Below are 20,029 nucleotides of genomic sequence, written 5' to 3' on the forward strand. Positions count from 1 at the left end.
TTTCCTGGGTCTGTGTGTTTCAGCACTGGCTCAGCAGAAAGCAGTCTTTTCAGTTTTTTGAATGATGCCTGGCATTCCATAGTCCATTTCAAAGATTGGCTGGGTTTTGGTTTGTCCCCCTCCCTTCATTTTTAGCAAGTTGGTAATGGGGAGGGCTATGTGAACAAACAAAGAGATGAACTGCTGGTAAAAGTTGGCAAATCCCAGGAAGCTTTTCAGCTGTTTCCTGGTTTGGGGAGGTGCTCATTCCAGTACCGCCCACACTTCTCCAAGTCCACTTCGAACCCTTCATAGGAGATTTGATATCCCAGGTAGTCAATTTTTTCTTTGTGAAACTCACATTTGGATAATTTGGCATACAGCTTGGCTGTGCATTTTTTAAGCATCTCCCTGAACAATTTTACATATTCCACTTTTGTTTCGGTGTAGATAAGGATATCATCAAGATACACTGGGACCCTTTTGAATAAGTGTTCACAGAGCACCTTGTTTATCAGCTGTATAAACACAGCGGGGCTCCTTGCAGGCCAAAGGGAGTACTTTGAACTGAAAACAGCTTAATGGACAATTGAAAGCTATTTTCCATTCATCATCTTCTTTGATTCTTTTTTTATAAAGGTTTTTATTGAGTTTTAAAAGGTTGGGGAAGAAATAGGACCAGGATAGGGATTAAGCTTCAGGATATTGTCCAGGTACATATGTTCAGTTAATACTAATTAATATAATAGTAAATAGCTGTGGTGAATATGATAAACAACAATCATAAACAGTATCAGTTGGTCAATACATATCATTCTTCTAACTAATATATATCCAAAGTAACATATCACATTCATTTCTCACTAGTTCATTTTCCTAACCATTGGTAAAATTTATCCCATGTTTTAAAATAAACGGAATCTTCTTTCTCTTTAATGTCTAAGGTTAGTCTATCCATTTTTGCACATTTTAAAATTTTCTTAATTAAGATCTCTTCAGTTGGTAAGTTTTCATTTTTCCAGTATTGGGCAAATACTATTCTCACTCCTGTCAATACATGCAATATTAAATACTCATTCTCCTTCTCGTACTTAGCTCCTAATATTCCTAACAAAAAACAGTTCTGGTTTAAATTCTATCTGTATTTTAGTCATCTTTTTCAGCCATGTATGTATCTTAAGCCAGAACTTTTTTGCTTTAGGGCATGCCCACCAGATATGGTAATGTACTTGGCTTTTGTTTACATTTCCAGCAATTATTTGAAGTATTTTTAAACATTTTAGCTAATCTTACTGGTGTCATATGCAATCTATAAAACATTTTATACAAATTTTCTTTATATGAAACTGCTTTAGTCAGTTTGATGATTCTATCCCATAATTTTTGCCAGTCTCCCAAATCTATAGAATATCCAAAGTTTTTTGCCCATGCTATCATTGTTTCTTTTACTTGTTCTTCCATCTTCAAGTTTAGTAGAGATCTGTAAAGTTTCTTGATCAGATTTTCATCTGTTTTTAATAATATTTGATCAAATTCTGTCTTTTCTTTATAAAATCCCGTTGTCTTTGCATCTTTTTCATATCTTATTTGAATTTGCAAATATGGCCACCATGCTAAGTCAATATCTTGTCATTGTAAATCTTGTAAATCTTATCTGTCTTTCAATTTTCCTTCCTTATCCAGAGTATCTTTATAGGTGACGACTTTGTCATAGTTAATTAAATTTTGGTAAGCAAAAGCTTCCATTGTTGAAAGCCACTCATGTAGTTTAATATAAATTTTCTGCTTTATTCTTCCCCATTCTGAAAGGAGTGCATTCCTTATAAAGTGGTTTTGGAAGTATCTATGTATTATATTTTTCTCGTACCATAGGAAGCATGCCAACCAATTTGTAGGTCATGCTCCTCTAGGTACAATAGTCTTTTATTTCTCAGCATTATTGATTCTTTAACCCATGGTAAGATGGCAGCTTGATAATCCAAATCCTCCATTTTTAGCTTCTTGTATCATTTTCACTTTAATTCGTGCTTTTTTCCCTTGCCAAATAAATCTTAATATTGTTGCATTTAGATCATAAAAAAAAAGACCTTTCCCAAGTTTACAGAGATCGTTTGGAATAAGAAGAGTATTTTCGGTAAAATATTCATTTTCACTGTGGCTATTCTTCCTAGCAGTGACAGTTGAAGATTTTTCCACTTTTCCCAGTCCAATTTTATTTGTTTCAACAATCTTTCACAGTTATCTTCTTTTAATGTTATACATCTTGCTGTTAAGTAGATTCCTAGATACTTTTTTAACTATTTGTAAATTTGTCTTTTTTGTAAGTTGAGTTTTTTGTTTATCTATTACGTTTTTTTAATTAATACTTTAGTCTTTTCTCTATTTATTTCAAACCTGCCACTTCTCCAAACTTTTCTATTTTCTCCAACAGTTTAGTAGCTGTTTCAAGTGGCTCCTCCAAGATAAAAACCAAATCATCCACAAAGGATCTATATGCTAGCCATCTCCCGGCTTATTGGAATTTTCAAAAAAATTCTGTTTAGACTGTTTAATCTGTTGTGCCATTATATCCATCTCAGCCAGGTTTAATTTATGTTTTATTATCTCTATTGTTTCTTGAGGATTTTCTTTTGTGGGTCTACTTGTAACTCTAGTTCCAATTTTTTAAGTTCTTCTCTCAGCTTTAACTGTAATCGTTTCTTTTCTTTATTCTTTTTTGAGGTGTAAGTTATGGCCAACCCTCTAAAATATGCTTTAGCCGTGTCCCATACATTTTGGAGGGATGTTTCTTCTTTCTTCTTTATTTTTTTAAAAAATTCCATTTCCTTTGTTGCTAGTTGTAAGAATTCTTTTTCGTTCAATATAGATTTATTCAGAGACCATCTTAATTTTTTCTCGGTTCCTTTCTGTGTCATTTTTATTGGGTTGTGGTCTGTCCAAACATTAGTTACTATCTTGACCTCTTGTATTATCATTTTCAAGTCGAAAGATGTCCATATCATATCAATTCTAGACCATGATTTATGTCTATTTGAATAGAATGTATATTGTGTTTTTTTCTGGGTTTCTCTCTCTCCATATGTCTTGAATACACAATTCTTCTTTCATTTTTGAAAACGCTTTAGGTAGTATATTTTCTCCTGTTCTTCCTTCTTATGGCTTTTGTAGTCCAGAATCACATCTACTATTGCATTGAAGTCTCCCATTATAGAAAGATTTTGGTAATTTAAGTCCAATATTTTCTTGTGTAGTTGTTGATAGAATTGTTCTTGCTTATCATTAGGTGCACATATTGCTACCATCAATATCTGTTTTTTTAATAAACATTTTATTAAGTTTTATAAGGGTAGGGAACGGATAGGATTGGTATGGGTAATGGGTAGGGTTGGGGAATAGGATTGGAATAAGGATAAGGGTAGATACAATAGTGGGATTGCTCCCCACAGAGAAATCAACACTTTAGCAAGCAGGCTATTGTCCAGGTACAAATATTGAATAACAGTAGTTAATATAATACTAAACAATTATAATCACTGATAATAACAATAATCATAGAAGTAAACCTTAAACAGTAAATATTACTCATCCTGTTAAATTTCACAATCTTTTCCACTCTAACGTAATGCTAACCATTGATAAAAAATTTTCCCATGTTTTAAAATACACTGAATCTTCTTTCCCTTTAATCTCTAAAGTTAGTCTACCCATTTCTGCACATTCTGAGACAGGGGTGTCAAACTCAATTTCACTGAGGGTCGCATCAGCATCGTGGTTGCCATTAGGGGGCCAGGTGGGTGTGGCTGGCATGGATGTTGCCTACTGGGTGGGCGTGGCCAGCTCAATGTCACTCATGTCAGGGGCACTTGTGCAGGCTTGGGTAGGAATGAGGCGCATCTAAGGATGGGGAAGAATGGGTGGGACAGGGGGTGAGCGCCAGGGCATGGTCCACTGGAGGAGCCTCACTGAGGCTGTGCACAGGGCCCCTGAACAGTGGCATGGACTGCCCAGAGCCCGGGCAGCAGAGGTCAAGTGCCCAGCTTGGCTCTTGAGCTCCTATGGCATTAGAACCCCTAGCTGCACTTCCCCAAGGGGGCGCCCAGCTTCACTTACCTCCTCCTCAATGCTGCTGCTGCTATGCTCACTCTCCTTGGCCAGGTTGCTCATGGTGGGTGCAGGAGGACAAAGTGTGTGGGTCAGAGGGAGGCCCACTCCCTCTCCATGGGAGGAAATCTGGTTTTGTAACCAAAGCATCCTCAGCAATAGGATGGGAGACCACCAGGGAATGGCAAAAGAGCAACAGGGCTGCTGGTGGCCAAGTGCTAAAGCAGAACTTCCTTCCTTCCTTCCTTTTCTTTCTTCCTTTCTCTTTCTTCCTTTCCTTCCTTCCTTCCTCTCTCCCTCCCCTTCTTCCCTGCCTCCCTCTTTTTCATTCCCATCTCCTTCCTTCCCTTACTTTTTTCCGGTTTCCCTCCCCTCCTTCCTTCCCTCCTTCTCTCTGTGCCCAGGAAGGGACGAGGAGAGGGGGAGAGGTTGGCAGCACTTCTCTCAAAGAGTAAGAGTTAGAAGACACCTTTGAGGTCTTTAGTCTAAGCTCCTGCTCAAGCAGGGGACCTATACCATTCCAGACAATGGAATATCCAATTTCTACTAAAAGCCTCCAGTGGTGGAGCATCCACAACTTGTGAAGGCAAGCCTTTTCACTGGTTAGTTGTTTTTACAAGTCCTTACTTCTAGGCTGGTTTTCTTCTTGATTAGTTTCCATCTATTATTTGTCTTCTGATGCTTTGGAAAATAGGTTGACCCCTTCTTCTCTGTGGCAGCCCATCAAGTATTGGAACACTGCTATCATGCCCTAGTCCTTTTCACTAAGCTAGACATACCCATTTCCCACAAACATTTGTCATATGTTTTAGCCTCCAGCCCCCTAATCATCTATGTTTACCATCCATTTAGACCAGATGGTCCCCCTGGTTTGGTTTATAGAACAGTGGCCACAAGCAAAGCCTTCTCAGAGACAGCACCCCCATTATAAAACTTTCTCCTAAGGAAAATATGAACAGTGCAACCCTCACCCATTTAGAGGCAACTCCAAACACACTGTTCAGCCAGGCATATGTAAAACAACAACACATTTTATAGTCAAACAGCACTAAGTACATTACTACTACTATTTTTCTTTCTTAACATACATACTTTTAATATTGTTTTAAGCAGTGCTAGTGATGCTTTATAATAGCTGTCTTTGAGAGTTTTCTTGTAAACCACCCTGGATTTCTCAGAAACTTTTAATTTCAAATTAGATGTTGATTTAATAAATTAGGCAGAAGAAACAAATGTATATGTATGAGAGACAGAGAGAGGGAGATCCCCTTTTTGTAAGTTTGCTTACTCTGCAACTCCCTGTTGGCTCAATCTCTCTCTCTCTCTCTCTCTCTCTCTCTCTCTCTCTCTCTCTCTCTCTCTCTCTCTCTCACACACACACACACACACACACACACACACACACAAACACTACATACCCACAGGTTAATAAAAACGAGGAGGGGGGGGGAGAAAGGTGGAAACTCTCCTTTTTTGTAAAACCTTGGCTTCCTCCTCCCCTCCTGGCTCTCTCTCTGTGTGTCTCTGTCTCTCTTACACACAAACACACACCCTTCCTGTTTTCTCCTCCTCATCCTTTTCCTCAGCTGCACCTGAACGGAGTGGGAGGAAATTAAAAAAAAAAAAAGAAGGGGTGGAAGAATGGGGGAAGCTCTCCTTTTTTGTAACACCTCGGCTTCCTCCGCCTTCTCCTCTTCTACTCCTAACTGGGCCTGACGGGGTTAAGCTGGGAGGGGAGGGGCGGGCTAAAGCAAATGAGCTGCTGTTGCTTCATGCCACCAGCCCCTGAGTGCTCGCTATTTCCTGCACGTGCTCCAAGGCACCCAGCTGGGTTGCGGTGGGCCAGGGCTGGGGTAGCAGGGGCTGGTCCCTTGCTATTTCTGGGACAGCCCCGGGGGGCCAAATCTGGCCCTCCCTGGCCCGTATCCGGCCTGCGGACCTTGTGTTTGATATGTCTGTTCTAAGATTTTCATGATTATAATCTGGTCAGGTGGTAAATTTTCATTTTTCCAAAATTGGGCAAGTGCAATTCTCGCAGCTGTCAATACATGTAATATTTTTTTTTTTTTTTTTATTGAAAATTTTTAAATTTTTACAAAAACAAATCCCCTTCCCATACCCCCCCCAACCCTACCTCACCCCCCTCCTCCCCAACCTCCCAAACCCTCCCCTAGACTTCCCAGAGCTGAGTACAGGCTTAATTGAGAAAAAAACTTAAAACACTTTTAAAACCTAAACAAATTTAAATACAATCATCATTCTATATAAACTCCCTCCAAAAACGCAAATTTAAACATTACTTTCTTTGAATATCTATAGCTATAATGTAAAATCTAATTTCTCCCTCTTTCTTTATCCTAATACAAAAAGATAAACATATAAACCTTTGTTGTACCATTAAAACTAAATACTCTTAGAAAACTTAAAGTAAATACATATTTCCTTCAATCTTCATCATCTTCTCACCTATCCAAAAAAAAAAAAAAAACTTAAAAATCCTAAACAAATCTAGACACATTTAGTTAAACAAATTATTTTCTCTTAAAAATATTAATAATAATATTTAAAAGCTTGAAACACTTTTAAATCCTAAACAAATCTAAATACAATCATCATTCTATATAAACTTTCTCCAAAAACACAGATTTAAGCATTACTTTCTTTCCTAAACAAATCTAGACATTTAATTAAGCAAATTATTTTCTCTTAGAAATATTAATAATAATATTTAAAAACCAAATTTAAGCATTACTTGAAACTTAAACAAATTATACTCCCTTCGAAACACAAATTTATTAGAATCCCCTCACTGAAATAAACAAATTATAATCCCTTCAAAACACAGGTTTAAACAATATTATCATTAAAGGTTTAAAACTTAAAACTGAAATATATTATTATCCCAAAACACATATTTAGACATTACATAAGACATTTTCCAAAAACGATATAAGTTTTACTTCTCCCACAATCTCAATAGTAAACTTCTTGTCTAAAGTTCTCATTCAATGTCCATAATTTTCTGTCCAATAACCAGTTGCACCCACTATAAACACAAACTTCTTATCTAAAATTTTCATTCAATATCCATAATCTTCTGTCTAATAGCCAGTTGCATCTACTATAAGCACAATCCATATTGGTCTCTCTTGCCCGCAAGCATCGAAAAAAATGCGTGGAATTCTGCCCTTGAAGATCGCTCCAAAGAGTTTGTAAGTCCTGGTTGACCCACCAGCTCAGGAATCAGTACCTGTGAAACTTCCTCAACCTCCTTCTTCTGTTGGTCTTTCTCTTTACATTTATATGTTACTTTTTCTTTACATTTATATGTTGCACAAGTCTCAGGGACCGATACCTGTAAAACTTCCTCAGTAAATTCCTCCTTGTGTTGATCTTCACAGTTGTAAGTTGTACAAGTTATCCTCTGCCCGTTCCTCTCTTGTTGGTGCCCCTCAAGCTGAAATTTCCCAATTTCGATTTCAGGCAGCAATTCCACCCTTGAAGATTGCTCCAAAGATCGGCAAATCTCTCGGTGTTTTTTTTTTTTTTTGAAGTTAGAATGCTGACCGGCAGGCTTTTTGGTGTTTCTTTTTCTTTCCTTTCCCTTTCCCTTTTTATTTTCTTATGATTGGAATGGTTGTTTTTGGTATCTCTAAGTATTTTTTTTTTGGAATGGACTTTTTCTATTTAATTATTATTATTATTATTATTATTATTTTTTCTTCTCCCTTCTTTATATTGTAATGACTCTTTTTTGAAGGACTTTTTTCTGTTTAATTTTTTGCAATTTTTAAGAAGGAGTAAAGCTTTTTTTAATTCTTTTTCTCTTCCTTTTTTTTTTCTTTTCCCTTTTTTCTTTTTATTATAATGACCTTCTTTGGAGGGAGTTATGATTTTTGAAGGAATTTTTATAATTTTTTAAGAAGGGCTAAAGGTTTTTCTTTAAGATGGCTCCAAAGCGTCCAGGGATTTCTACAGCTTCTAAATCAACAGTTTCACCCTCTTCTGGGGGTCAGCTAATAACTATGAAGGATTTGCAAAACATGATGGGAGATGTTATAATTCAAATTAGGGCAGAAATGAAAAAGATTTTAGAGGAAAATAATAAGATTTTGAGACAAGATTTTGTTTTGGCTTTAGAAGGAGTTGCTTCTGTTCTTGAAAAGGTGAACTCCCATGTGGAAGAGGTAGCTGAAAAAGTGGACATAATGGAGGGGAAAATTGAAAGTATGGAAAAAGAAATGGAAAATGAGATTCTTATGCTTCAATATGGACAAATGGAATATGCCTTAAGAATCAGAGGCCTGGAAGAGTCTTTGCAAGAAGATTTGAAAGAAATGGTTGCAAAGGACTTTGCATTGATTTTGAATAAAGAAAAAGAGGGAATACTTAGTGAAATTGAAAAATTATTTAGGGTTAACTCTGTGGTGGCAGCACAGAAGAATCTGCCAAGAGATGTGGTAATTTACTTTGGTAAAAGATCCTTACGCAATCAAATTGTGCAAGCCTATTATAAGAAGAGATTTCAAATTGCTTCACAAGATGTCATAATTTTTAAGGAGATCCCATCTAAAATTTTAAGAAGAAGAAAGGAGTTTGCTTTTCTAGTAAATGAACTTAAAAAGAGAAAAATTCTATTCAGATGGGATATTCCGACTGGAATGGTGGTGAACTACCTGGGGACATGTCATAGACTTAATACTGTTTCTCAAGCAAAAGATTTTTATACTTCGGTCCTGGGGGTATGTGCATCGCCATCTATTAGGTCTCAACAAGTCCAGATTGAGGAGCAGAAGACAACTTGTGTAGCACATAACTCCAAAGAAAAGCAGCAACAGAAGAAGGTTAAGGAAGTTTCATATTCAGCGGTCTCTGAATCTCTGGGAGATGTTGGACTTACAAAGTCTTTGGAGCAATCTTCAAGGGTAGCTCTGGGAGAAGTTAGACCTACAATACATGTAATATTAAATACTCATTCTCTTTTCCATAATCAAGCCCTAATATTCCTAACAAAAATAGTTCTGGCTTAAATTCTATCTGTATTTTAGTCATCTTTTCCAGCCATATATGAATCTTAAACCAAAATTTCTTTGCATTAGGACATATCCACCAGATATAAGTACCTGATTTTTGTTTACATTTCCAACAGATATTCGATACATTTTTAAACATTTTCACTAATCTAACTGGTGTCATATGTCATCTATAAAACATTTTATATAAAATTCTCTTTATATGAAGCTGCTTTAGTAAGTTTAATATTTCTATCCCAAAGCTTTCCCCAGTCTTCTAGATCTATAGAATATCCAAAGTTTTTTGCCCACATTATCATTGTTTCTTTTACTTGTTCTTCTTCCATCTTCCATCTTAGCAGAAAATTATAGAGTTTCTTAATCAGGTTTTTTTTTTTGTTTTCAAAAGCGTTGAACAAATAGTGTATGTTCTTTGTAAAAACCCATTGATTTTACATCTTTTTCATATCTTGTTTGAATTTGCAAATAGGACCACCATGTTAAGTCAATACTGGTGATGTCACTGAGCCTAGACGCAGGGGACCGACTCTCTGTTCCCTGGGTCCAACATTCTTCTGCTGGCGGGTCCGTTTGGGCCGAATGCACCCCGGAGAGGTGGCTACCGAAGGGTGAATCTTTGAGGAACACAGGCCGGCAGTAGCTGGCTCGCCGAACTCAAAGCAACCCCTGGAACCAACGGAAGAAAGGCGGACCGCATTTATGCAATCTGCCATTAACCGCTGATAGTCGGAGACAGAGAACAGCTTATTTTGACAGCAAGCAGCCGAGCCGGGTGAAACTATGCTCCTTTTTCTTCTGCAAAGTGGACTTTGACTTTAAATAGCCTGTCTTCAATTAAAGTGGGAAGCCTGAAGGGTGGAAGGAGGGGTTTTTCTCTTCCCCCCCCCATAAGTGGTGGTTTAAGCTTTACTTCACTACAAAAGGAAAAAAAAACAATTTGGATTACTTTAAAGTCTTTTTAAGTGCTAATAGAAACTGGAGAAACCTATTTGTTTGTTTTTTAAAAAAATATTTTTAACTGGGGAAAGCCATCCTAGCCTTAATTTTGTCTTTAAAACTTTAGAAACTTTTTTTCCCTTCACCCTGAATACTTTTTTTTCTCTTCCTGTTTAAACGCCTGGGAAGGATACATTGTCTCCTTTGTGGCTACATTGAAACTTTTTTCCTTTGTTCTTCAACAGCTGTTGTTTATTCAGCCTGAGAACTTGGCTGAACGCCCAGACACTTGGCTGAACGCCCAGACGTTTTTATCTGATTTTAAAAGTTACTTAAAGAGATTTTTTTTCTTCTATTTGGTCCTTTTGGCTAATTTTGGCTGTATAATTCCTATTTTAAGAAGAATTGAATATTAAGAAATTTTGCTCCTCTTTTTTGTTATCCTTTTTGCTGTTGAATTGGACTAGTTGGATTATAAATTGGATAATTTCTACTACAGGTTTTTTCTTTTTTTGTTTTTGATTCCCCCCCCTCTATTTTGTCCTACTTCCTCCTTTTCTTTTCTTTTTTTTTTGCTTTCTTTTTCTTGCCATTTTTAGCTTTTTTCTCCCTTGTCCTTTTTTGGACTCTTTCCTGTTTTGTTTTTTTTTTTGGATATTTTTTTTTTGTGGGAGCACTTTTGCTCCCTGGAATTATTTTTTTAAACCACGTTTGGTCTCCTCTCCTAGTAATAGGAGGGCACTGGAGTACAATTGGCCATTGGGCCACCTGGTGGATTATAATATAACAACCAGAAGATGAATACCTCAAATTTGGCTAAGGGGGTGAGAAAGGGATCCTCTGCTCCTGCTTCAACCTCAATGAGTCCAGTTCCTCAAAAATCAATTACTACATTTCTACAACAAGAAAAAGTGGAATTCCAACAAAAAGACACCCAAGCGATACTGCAAGCAATTACAGCTGAGGCGGCACTTATGACTAAAAACATTGAAGACCTGAAAATTGAAATGAAAAAGGACCTGGATAAAAATTATGAAGATTTGAAAAATGATCTTGTTAAAATGAATCAAAAAATGGAAACCTTCCAACAGACAACCAACAAAGAATGCAAAAAATAGAAGACAAGTCAGTGGAAATTGACCAGAAATTAGAATACCTGCAAGATGAGAATCAGAGATTGGCACAAACAAACACGGAATTGGAAGATAGTATGGCTGTGATGGAGATGGAAAGATCATCATATTTTTTAAGATTTCAAAATGTCATAGAAGGATGAGAACTTGTTAGATCTGATGAGCGAGTCACTTGCGGAGCTACTTGGAATGGAAAAGATTTAAATGGAATGAGAAATAGATCAGGTCTTCAAAGTTAATTCAAGCTATGCTAGAAGAAACAGAGTTCCCAGGGAAGTTCATGTAAGATTTGTCAAAAGATTTACAAGAGATGAAACTTTGAGAGCAATAAGAGATCCACCAAAATATAAAGAAAAGGAGCTTGTAGTTCTTAAGCAAATTCCTAGAAGAATAAGAGAAGCCCGAAGAGAATATCAGTTTTTAACAAAGAAATTGTTTAATAAAGGAGTGAATTTCATATGGCTGGTCCCAGAAGGATTATTAATCTTCTGGGAATCAAAAAGATACAGTTTGGATATCCCACTTCAAGCAGAGGAATTTTTCAATAACCATAGAGTCTTTCTGGAAAGAGGTGACCCTGAGCCTAAAAAACAAGAGGAAACGGTCGTCATAGGAGCGCCTAAGCAAGTGGAGGAAGAAGAACCTAAAAGGACTCAACCAGAGGAAGATGTAAGACCAAAAGACCAGAGGTGGATAAGCTCTCCTAGAAGACTGAGGCCATGGAGAGATTGGAATTTTTTTTCAATAAATTTAATGGTCTCAATTCTCCTTCAAAAAGGAGTAAAACATTTACTAGGCTACAAAAGTTGAAAATGGATATAATTTGTCTTCAAGAGACACATATTAAGAGACAACATTTTAGAATTTTAGAACAACCAAAAATGGGTAAGCTTTACTTTTCATTGGCACTTCAAAAAAAGAGAGGTATAGCTCTTTATATAAAAGAAAAGATGAATCCAAAACAAGTCTATGCTGATGAAGAGGGGAGAATATTAATGGTGAAAATTACGTGGAATCAAAAACAAATCTTGATGGTTGCAATATATGCACCTAATGAAAAGCAAGACCAGTTTTATCAGCAACTACATGATAAACTAGTGGATCTAAATCACTAAAATCTTTGTATATCGGGAGATTTTAATGCAATAGCCGATGCAACACAGGACTATAAAAGCTATAAACAAGGGAAAAAATGAAACATTTTACCTAAGGGTTTTTTTAAGGGCAAATTGCTTATACAAGATATATGGAGACAGATGAACCCAGAAAAACCACAATATACATTTTATTCAAAAGGTATAAATCTTGGTCAAGAATTGATATGATATGGACATCCTATGATTTGAAGACTATAATACAAGAGACTGAAATAGAACCCAATATCTGGGCAGACCATAATCCAATTAAAATGATTTGGAAAGGAACCAGGAAAAAACTAAGATGGTTGCTGAATAAATCTATATTGAAAGAAAAAAAAACTTCTACAATTAGCAATAAAAAATGGAATTCTTTTTAAAAATAAATAAGAAAGAAGAAACTTCTCTCCAAAATGTGTGGGACATGGCTAAAGCATACTTCAGAGGTTTGGCTATAACATACGCCGCTAAAAAGAACAAAGAAAAGAAACAAGTACAACTTAGGCTGAAAGAAGAACTTAACAAATTGGAATCCGACTTGCGAACTGACCCACAAAAGAAGGAACTGAAGGCACAAATAGAACTAATAAAACATAAATTAAACTTAACTGAGATGGACACAATGGCACAACAGATTAAATGATCTAAACAGAACTTTTTTTGGAAAATGCTAACAAACCGGGAAGATGGCTTGCATATAGGCTGAAGAAAGAAAGAGAAAAAAGAATGATAAGTAAGCTAGAAGATTCAAAAGGCGAGGTATATTGCCATAATGACGTGATGAAAAAAATCACCAAGGATTATTATGAGACACTTTACAAGTCAGAGATGGTTTCCAAAGAGGCAATACAGGGCTATTTAAAAAGAGCTGATCTTCCAAAGGTACCAGATAACAATGATGGAGATCACAGAGGCAATAAAAAGACAAAAGAAGGATAAAACTCCGGGGCCCAAAGGGCTCCCTGCAGAATTCTATGTAGCTTTACAAAATACAGTAAGTCCGATTTTTAAGGAACTGCAATGAAATTTTCTCAGAGATAAAAATATCAAAGTCGTGGACTGAAGCCAACATCACCTTGATACCTAAAAAGATACTGATCTCACACAAATCAAAAATTATAGACCAATAACATTATTAAATGTGGATTATAAAATCTTTACTTCAATAATGGCAGAAAGAATGAAGAAATTCCTGACTGAATTTATTCATACAGACCAAAATGGCTTTTTGCCTAAAAGACAAATAAAGAATAACCTAAGGATTATTTTAAATATTTTGGAATATATTTCTTGATGCACAAAAAGCCTTTGATGACTTAAACTGGCAATTTATTTTCAACAGTTGACGGAAATGGACTTTGGTAAAAACTTTATAAACACAATTCAAGCAATTTACAATAAACAAACAACAAGAATATTTTTAAATGGAGACTATACAGACGGCTTTGATATCAAAAAAGGCACAAGACAGGGATGCCCACTATCTCCCTTGTTATTTATTCTCACATTGGAAGTATTGGCTAGAAATATTAGGCAAGCTATGCAAATTAAAGGACTGGAAATAAAAGAACAGAAATATAAATTACAGGCTTTTGCAGATGATTTGCTTTTCATTTTGGAGAATGAAACTTCTAGTAAACTTCTGCAGAAAATAGAGGAATTTGGAGAAGTAGCCGGCCTGAAAATAAATAGGGAAGAGACTAAGGTATTAACAAAAAACCTAACAGACAAACAGAAAAACCAACTTGGAAAAAAGACAAATCTTCAAATAGCCAAAAAGTTAAATATTTAGGTATCCACTAACATCAAAATATAGAACATTAAAAGAAGATAACTATGAAAGACTACTGAAACAAATAAAAGTAGATTTGGAAAAGTGGAAAAACCTCCAACTGTCATTGTTAGGAAGAATAGTGACTGTGAAGATGAACATCTTACCGAAGCTATTCTTCTTATTTCAAACGGCCCCTGTTAAACTGGGCAAGAAATTCTTCGATGATTTAAATGCAACAATATTGAGATTTATATGGCAAGGGAAGAAAGCACGAATTAAGACCAAACTGTTACAAGAAACCAAAGACAGAGGGGGGTTTGGACTTCTGGATTGGAGACTTTATTACCAAGCATCCATTTTGCTTTGGCTTAAAGAATGGATTACATTGAGAAATAAATAACTTCTTTACTTAGAGGGGCATGATCTGCAACTGGGTTGGCATGCATTCTTATGGTATGGGAAAAACAAAATACATAATTTTTTCAAAACCATGCCATAAGGCAGTGATGGCGAACCTTTTAGAGACCCAGTGCCCAAACTGCAACCCAAAATCCACTAATGCATCGTCGGGTGCTGGGTGGGTGTGGCCTATTGGGTGGGCGTGGCTGAAGTGGTAACGGCAGAATGGGTGGGACTAAAAGGTTCAATCAATCAATTCCAACTTTGCAAGATCTTTTTTTCCCCACGAGAAGTTGAAATTGACTGATTGAACCTTTTTTTTTTACACATGGCGGCGGAAGCCTAAAGCAAAAAGGTTTTATAAAATCCAGCTGAAGGCCTAGGACTGGGGCAACGGTGCACAGGCCCACAGAGAGGGGTCTGAGTGCCATCTCTGGCACCTGTGCCATAGATTCACCACCACTGCCATAAGGAATGTACTGCTTCCAGAGTGGGAGAAAATTAAACACAAAATTTATATGAAAATACCTGAGTAGCTTTCAACAATGGAAGCATTTGTTTACCCAAATTTAATTAATTACGACAAACTTGTTATTTATAAAGACAGTTTGGATAAGGATGGAAAATTTAAAGACAGGCAAATTCTTCATCAATATCTGTTTTTGATCCAGCATGATTTCGACCATTAGTATTCTCTCTTCATCTGCATAAATTTGTTTGGGATTCATCTTTTCTTTAATATAAAGGGCTATTCCTCTTTTCTTTCGAGATGTGAGTGTAAAATAAAGTTTGCCCATTTTTGGTTCTAAAATTTTAAAATGTTGTCTCTTAATATATGTCTCTTGGAGCAAATTATGTCCATTTTTAATTTTTGTAGTCTTGTAAAAAGTTTTCTCCTTTTTAAAGGAGAATTCAGTCCATTTATATTTATTGATAAAATTCTAATCTCCTCCATATTTTTCAATTATATCTAGGTCTCAGTCTTCTAGTCAATCGTATCTGTCTCTGGTCTCTCGATCTTGCACCTTCTTCTGAATATGTGTTTTTAACTTCTCCCTCCTCTGTTTGTTTAGCTGCTCCTTCATCTGCCATTTTCTCTTCCTTCTTGGGTTCAGAATCACCTTTTTCCAAGAATGCTCTATGATTGTCAAAAAATTCCACTGCTTTAAGCGCTGTATCCAGTCTATATCTTTTCATGTCCCAGTAGATTAGGATCCCTTCTGGGATCAACCATCTAAAATTCACTCCTTTTTCAACCAATTTCCTGGTTAAAAACTGGTAATCTCTTAGAGCCTCTCTTATCCTTCTAGGAATTTGTTTGAGCACAACTACTTCTTTGTCTTTATATTTTAACGGTTGATCTCTTACTTTTCTCAAAATCTCATCTCTTATGGATCTTTTAAGGAATCTAGCATGGACTTCCCTGGGCACTTTATTTCTTCTAGCATAGTTTAAGTTAACTCTGTAGACCTGGTCCAATTCTCCTTCCATTTGGGTTTTCCCCATTCCTAGAACATCTGCAAGTAGCTCAATTTTCAGGTCTAGGAGGTCCTTTTCCTCGTCTTCTATTATATTTTGAAATCTTAAAAAATATGAGGCTCGCTCCATCTCTATCACCGCCAAAAAATCTTCCAGTTCTCCATTTATTTGGGCCAATTTTTTATTTTCATCTTTTAAGGATTCTAATTTCTGGTTAACTTCTACTGATTTGTCTTCTATTTTTTGCATCCTTTTTTGGTTATCTGTAATCATTTGTTTAAAATTTTCAATTTGAGAATCTATGTTAATAATTTTTTGGCTCATTTTATGAAGATCATTTTTCAAATCTTCATAGTTTTTTAATGAAGAAATTTTATTGTTTTTTTCATTTTTACATAAAAGTGCTTGAGAAACAATGTGGTGATTGGGCTATCAATTATCCTAAAACAAAATCATACATATATCACACAAATTAATTCCTTAGAAATTCCCTTTCTATTTCCCTCATAATATTTTACCAATTGAAATTATTACATTTGTAAAAAAAGCTCAATCAATCCAATCGATCATCAATCACATTTCAACTATAACAATCCAAATCCTGTTTTTAAGCTTTACTATTTTAAAAAATACCATATTCCAATTAAGCTTATATAGACATATTAGCACTTCGGGCATCCCTCATTTCTTTTTTTCCTATCATGATGATTCTATCTAAAGTAAATATATTATCCCCAAAAGCAACATCCTTACATGTTTTTAGAAATGGCCTATTGTTTAAACTAATACATCATTTATTAATACTATTACTTCTCTTATCACAAATACCTCCTCTTTTCCTTCTATTACAAAATAGTTATCTTGGTTAAAATAAAGATAACAGTCCAAAAGACTACATTTCTGTCTATTTTAAATATATATTCTATCAATCAATTAAGTAACATTTACTCCTCCAACTACTTATCATCTCTAATACCCAATATTGTTACAAAAATAATCCTTTTACAAAATCACCTATTTCATTTGTTATTAAACAATTCAAGTGTCAACAATCTTTTTAACCCATTCAGTGGAATTTTAAGCCACATTTTAAAACCTAACTCTAGCTTTCTTTCTATACCAAACTGGTTTCCATAATAAAGCCTCTGCATCATCAAACCTCAACATTTGAGTAAAGCTATTTCTCAATACATCAAAATAATCAAAGTTCTCTTCTCTTTCTTTCAATATCATCTGAATAGTAGTCAATTTTATTCCTTACTGTAGTTGCTAGTTAATTGTCCACATTATCACAATTTTCAATGACTTGTAGCTGAATGTCAAGCTCTGTTATTTTTGGGAGATCTAATAGCTCAGTTAATGTTATTCTTTGATCATCAATGTTTCCATAGTCATAAGTAGGATTGTGTAGAATTAATTTGCTCAGTAATTTCTACTGTATGTTCTTAATATTGTAAGTGCAGTTCCTCTGCCTTGTTCAGTTGTATATCTTGTTGAGTAGGAACCTCTCTAGGGCTACTCTGTTCTTCCTCTGTTATTCTTTGGTCTATATTTTGAACTGATGGTTGAAAGTCAATTTGTGGTTCTGTCAGAATCCAATTATATTTCATCTTTAAATTATCAAATATAGAAACTCCCAATTCTGCCTTCTCTGGATTCTGCCATAAGAGGGAGAGAAGGGGGAGAACAAAGGGGCTTTATGGCCCTCACTTCCTTCTTTACACTTCAAAGAGCTAAATGCTGAATGTGTGTTTATTGTAACCTCGAAGTGTTAGCATACCAAAGGAGAGTAATTGCCTTTCATGTAGTTATCTGAAGTCTCCATCCAGACAGAAGAAAGAAGAAAGGGAGTGGAATTGTGATACTTGAAACTATCACTGGAAGGGGGGTTGATTGGGTGGGACTACTGGGGAACCCCTTAAAACCTTGAATGGGAGAGCTTGGACCCCAAGTCCTGTCTAGCATGCCTGCAACCATTTTCTCTTAATAAAGGATTCCTGTTGGAAGAATTATTCCAAGAGTTCTGTCTTCTTAAGATGCAAAGTGGGGTGGGTCCTTACATTAGACAGGACTTGCAAAATTAATCCACCTGGAAGGAAGACCCTTGCCGGGGGATTTTGCAAAAATTTACCATGTCAGACAATGGAGCAAGAGAGGGGGAAAACTCCCTGGAAAGAGAGCCGCTGACCCAGCTGGAACCTTGCCATATGTTGGGATCCGAGAGGCCAGTTTCCTCAGGAGAAGAAGTGGTGGAGACACAGGACCACAAGCCTCGCTGGTCGATGGGCGTTGGAAAGAAAAGTGAGTGGGGAAAGGAATCAAGAAAGGTGACCCTGAGACGGGGGACCAAGCAACCAGAATGGAAGCAGGAGATGGAGAAATCCCTGCACGCAAGTGAAGAGGGAGGAAGCTGGGCACCGTACTCAGACTGGATCCTAGAGAAAGCTATTGACCTGATGAAGAGAACTCTCAGCTCCCTAGGAGAGGAGAATACTGAGCCCTACGGCCGCCCCAGTTCCTGGAGCCACAAAGGGAGAGACACCGAGGGGGACGTGGAACCTGCAACCCCAGGGACATCTACTGATCCAGGAGCCCCCACCCCCTACCGGACCACAGATGGCAATCTGGACGGAAGACACTACCACCCACAACGGAGGCACCGATCCATTCCAAGACGTCCACCGTTGGAAGTGAAATTCAAAGGGGAGCCAACACGCTTGGGGTTTTTCCTAACCCAAGTCCTCAGCTACATGGAGGAATATGGGCAGGATATTCCCAGCGACAAAGCCCGCATCCGGATCGTGCAATCTGCCCTGGATGGACCAGCTGCGGATTGGGTAGTGAACTTGCATGACTCCAATGCCCCAGAACTCAGTAACTTCAACCGTTTCATGTCCTCTTTGAGAAGACGATTTGAAGACCCCCTGGCTGATCGCAAAGCCCGTGAAAGAATAACAACGATGAGGCAGGGCAAACGCCCAGTGGCTGAGTATACACAAGAATTCCGAGCCATTGCCAGCAAACTGAATTGGCCAGAAGACATCCTCCTTGGCCGTTTCAAAGACGGACTAAACTATGATCTATATGATGCTTGCCTGCCCCGAGGAGACCCACATCGACTTGAGGAATGGTACGTCTTGGCAGAGGAAGCAGAGATCGACATATTGAAGAGGCATCGCCGAGGAAAACAATGGAGCCGCCCCCCGCCTGAGCTGACACACCAACCGGTGAAATCATCGGATACAGCCAAGAAGCAAATGGGGTGTTTCAAGTGCGGAAGAGAAGGGCATCGAGCTGTAGAATGCAGCTCAAAGGCCCCCCAGCACAACCCAGACAGATCCCCAATCAACAAACCCGGAAAGTATTCAGCTAAGCCAAAAGAAACAGCCATGAGAATGATGGAAATTGCAGAAACCCCCACCTCTGCTCACCAAGGGGAAAGAACTCCAGCCTACACCACAGGGACGGTGGATGCCTCAGATGACAGCTCGGAAGGCGAACCCCTGGTAAGTGGACGCATCACACCCATCTTCAAAACAGTGACTATATTAATCCCCCCCATGCCCGAAGCTGTGAAGGTGAAAGCCTTAATAGACTCTGGCTGCACCCGCTGCCTCATTAGCCCAACACTAGTGGGGAATCTGGGCATCCCATCCAGGAGACTGGAACAACCAATCTCATTTGGCCAGCTAGATGGATCCATAGCAGGGGGGGTGCCAGCTACCCTAGCCACTCTGCCAATACACCTCTCCCTGGGCAACCATGAAGAGGACTTAACGTTTGTGGTGACCCCAGGTATGGAATGCCCAATGATTCTAGGGATGGAATGGTTGAAAAAATGGAACCCCTGGGTAAATTGGAGGACGACAGAAATCAAATTCCCGAAGGGGGACCCTATGGACTTAAAACCCCAAGGGAGGCTACCAGAATCAAGAATAGAAAAAGCATCCATAGGAGAGGAAAAAAGATTAACAGAAATACCAGAGGAATATAGGGACCTTGCTGAAGTCTTCAGTGAGGAGAGGGCGAATGAGCTCCCCCCCACCGACCCACAGACTG

At 37.4% G+C, this 20,029-nt stretch overlaps 1 protein-coding gene across 4 annotated transcripts in view; it reads right to left on the reverse strand.

Moving 5' to 3' along the window:
- Positions 1-20,029, reverse strand: part of PDCD6 (programmed cell death 6) — a 124,660-nt gene that overhangs the window by 13,278 nt on the left and 91,353 nt on the right. The gene's annotated exons all lie outside the window — the stretch shown is intronic.

The sequence above is a fragment of the Crotalus tigris genome, unplaced genomic scaffold (assembly GCF_016545835.1).
Source record: "Crotalus tigris isolate CLP2741 ecotype Arizona unplaced genomic scaffold, ASM1654583v1 scf7180000018697.696732, whole genome shotgun sequence".
Lineage (NCBI taxonomy): Eukaryota > Metazoa > Chordata > Lepidosauria > Squamata > Viperidae > Crotalus > Crotalus tigris.